The sequence below is a fragment of the Geospiza fortis genome, unplaced genomic scaffold (genome assembly GCF_000277835.1).
Source record: "Geospiza fortis unplaced genomic scaffold, GeoFor_1.0 scaffold139, whole genome shotgun sequence".
Classification (NCBI taxonomy): Eukaryota; Metazoa; Chordata; class Aves; order Passeriformes; family Thraupidae; genus Geospiza; species Geospiza fortis.
The window spans coordinates 1,112,726-1,116,137 of record NW_005054406.1 but is presented as its reverse complement, the minus strand read 5'-3'; the positions used below and the strand labels follow the sequence as shown (position 1 = coordinate 1,116,137).

At 50.0% G+C, this 3,412-nt stretch overlaps 1 protein-coding gene across 1 annotated transcript in view; it reads left to right on the top strand.

Moving 5' to 3' along the window:
- The first annotated feature begins 3,264 nt into the window (after nt 1–3,264).
- Nucleotides 3,265–3,412, top strand: part of RPS7 (ribosomal protein S7) — a 6,921-nt gene continuing 6,773 nt past the window's right edge. Inside the window, exon 1 of the mRNA XM_005426231.2 lies at nt 3,265–3,374. The gene's annotated coding sequence lies outside the window, so the exon portion shown is untranslated. The remainder of the gene's footprint in view (nt 3,375–3,412) is intronic.

Genomic DNA, 3,412 nt, shown 5'->3' with positions numbered 1-3,412 from the left:
CGCTCACGGCAGCGCCGGGGCCTCCTACGGGCCGCCAGAGAGGCCAAAGTACCAGAAAATGCCACAGCGCAGGATTTTGTGCGGCTTTGCTTTTTTGTTTGGTTGGTTTTGTTCCCTCCCCCCGCCAATAATGGTGTTTTTAAAACCTAAATCAGCTGTTGTTTGGGACATGAAGTCGCAGCGGCTTTGCACAAGCCACCTCGTTCTGGAAACCTCATTTCTAAAAGGCAAAGCAGACCTCTCAGGTGCGCTGACATGTTCAGCACGTCCGAGAGGCTGGAGCTGAATAAGGTTGTTGAATTGGTTCTCATCCTGCTGCCCAGGCTCCAGGTGCGTGAGTTCCAGCTGAGCCCTGCAGCGAGGTGGCCTCTGGAGTGAGGAGAAACACCTTCACGGCATCGCAGGGTCCTTAGGGTTGGGAGGGACCCCTGGACATCATCTGCCATGGCAGGGTCAGCTGGTGCAGGTGGCACAGGAGCACGTCCTGGTTTTGAATGTCTCTAGAGAAGGAAACTCCACGACCTCCCCAGGCAGCGCCCACTCTCAGTGTAAAAAAGTTCTTCCATCATGTTGAAGTGAAACTTCTCATGTTTTAGTTTATGGCCGCTACTCCTCATCCTGTCGCTGAGCGCCACCAAAAAGAGTCTGGCACCATCCTCTTAGCACCTGCACCGTCGTGTACTGGCAGACCAAAGCTGGGAGCTGGGTGTGTGCCAAATTCAGTACCTCAGCTTCTGACAAGATCAAAGTAGCAAAGATGAGGACACTGTTGTGGCCACCTCCAGAACCAGCCCAAGGTATCCAAGCTGCTGTTGTACTTCCCTCATAGCTCTAGTACAGATCCCTGTGACAAAGCTGATGGTGCCAGAGCTGCAGAGTGCTGTGTCCAGAGCTACAAGGGTGGCCCATTAAAATGCCATGAATGTGAAACACTGGCATTAATTTTGCCTTCTGTTGCAAAATCAACAAACGGGCTCAACATTACACCTAATTACTATGTGTATTAATTGGATAACATTTCTCTTAAAAAACCCCCAAACCCGAAGAGTTTAGGTATTTGACAGGCCTTGGTGGAACTAAGAAACAACTTGGTCAGGGTTGTATGAAAATATAATTACTGCATTTTCCTTACTTCTTCCAACACATTCATTAGACTTCACAGAGCATCCTGTTGCTGTTGGGATACTTTTGTTACACGTCTGACTAATTTATTCTTTCCACTTCTTCATCATGCCCATTCTGAGACTGAATGGCATAAGAACCCTCTTAATTACATTACTTTGTAGTGACTTAACTTCTTTTAAAGATCACAGGTCCACAGTGGTTCTTAAAAACCTGTCAGATATTTTGAGTACCAGGCATTATGGGCTACCAGGCACATTGATCACTCTACATCCTTCTCCTATCGTAAATTCAGTGTCCAAGAGGAAACATCTCTCTACACTTTTTTTTCTCGTTGCTGTTATGTACCATCCTGGTCTGTTCAGCACTCACAACACGGAGATGGGAAGCTGCAGATAATCTCATTAATTCTATGAATTCTATGAACATTAATTCTATGAACAGTCATGTTTTGATCCACCCACGCATCACCTGTTCTTTCTCCCTCTCATGAGTGGCTTCTCAGTATAAACTGAGTGCATACTGCTGGACTGATGAGACGATTCCATGTTATCTTTCTTTTTGGTACTTTTCAATCAGATCTGATCATTGTTGTTTAGCCAAACCAAATCTCTATAAATACTAATCCTGGCCATCAGTATGAGCTGAGCAGTTTTTCCCATTCATTGAATTAATGCTAGGAAAGAAGAGCGACTTGGGAGAAAAATGGGCACTGAACAATGTGTTTTTCTGGCTATCATAAATTTAGTGAAAAGTCCACAAATGTTAGAAAACATGATGAGCTGCATTTTGCAGATGCTAAGGTTGTTTAGTCTGGGATGTTGGTGTCTTTGTCAGTTTTTTGTTTACAAGGGTTTATTACTCCCTTATTGCATTTTGTAAAGTAACAGACTACACACAGCATTACATGGTAATAGCAAATGTGTTTGCACACAAAGCTTAAGCTGGCTGCTCTTGGGGTAATCCAAGGAATGTAAGCACAGAACCAGTGCTCTGAACCCCATTCCTGGGCCTAACATCCCTGGATAGTATGTGCAAAGAGTTGCACACCTGCCTCCAAGTGGGACTTGCCCTTGAACAAGAAATCTAAATCAGCCAACAGGGAAATGTCAAGATAGGGATTTTTTGTTAAGGCATGGTTTTAGCTCCACTTCAGATAGATATACAGCCAAGCACTTGTACATGAATCAACATGCAAGTCACTTCTTTCGAAATGAAAAAGTACAGCTAGTTCTATTTATCAGTGTGCAAGTGTTATTTGTTAGATAATAACACAGTATATACTAGTGCTTCCACTGATGACAGAGTATGGTAACCCCAGGATGCTCATGTTGAGCTTGAAGTACCTGAACATAGCTGAAGACTCATGCATTATTTCTAGTCTAGTAACAGTCTGGTAACTGTGATCACTGGGACACTGTCTTAGCAGAAGCAACTAAGAGGTCATGTTTACAAAGGCAAACAAGAATCAAAGCCAGGCTGCCCTGTGCTGGCAGGCGATTGCCCACTGCCCACACTCCCGGGATGCCAGCACGCTCCCTGGCATGCGTTTGGCCATGGCTCTCACCCCTCGCTGCAGGCGGGGGTGACTGTGCCAGCACTGCTCCATCACGTCTCTTCCGCCCTGAGAGGGCGTACTCCCACAGCACTAAATTAACGTGGAATGGTGTAACGGAGAGGGCAGGGAAAACCACCATCCCTTCTCCCACTGTTGTTCGAGCGGCGGCTGCTGCCGTCCTGACAGCCCTGGCGGGAGGGAAGGAGAGGGAGAGAGGGAGAGCAGAGGGAGCTCCGCGGTCTGCGCAGACCGAGCGCACCGCGGTGCCAAGGCCGACATTCTGGCGGCTCTTCACAGGAGCGGCATTTCGACACCACAGGCCAAAAGTTCTGCTGTGAGGGGTGCGGCGAGGGCGGCCCACAGCGACGGCTCGGCGTAACAGCGAGGAACAGAGCCGAGCGGAGAAGCCTCTCCCGGCCTCTCCCTCGCTCCCTGCCGCAGGAAGCGCAAAAGGCTGAGGCGGGACAGGAGGGCACCGCGCCACTGCGCATGTGCCAGCCCGCGCCCCTCGCGCCAGGACCCTAAATGTCCGCTCGGGCTTCGCCGCAGGGGATTCGCAGTGTGTTCGCAGCGCCGGCCCTGCCCTTCTTCCGGCTCTGGCTTCACACGGGTGGGCGGGGCCAGCGCCTTCCCGGGCCGCGATCTGTGCTGCTCTCGCGAGAGCTCCCTCTTTTCCTGGCCGGCGCGGAGCGAGGTGGGTGCCCGGGCCGGGGCCGCCGTTCCCCCCCCGGC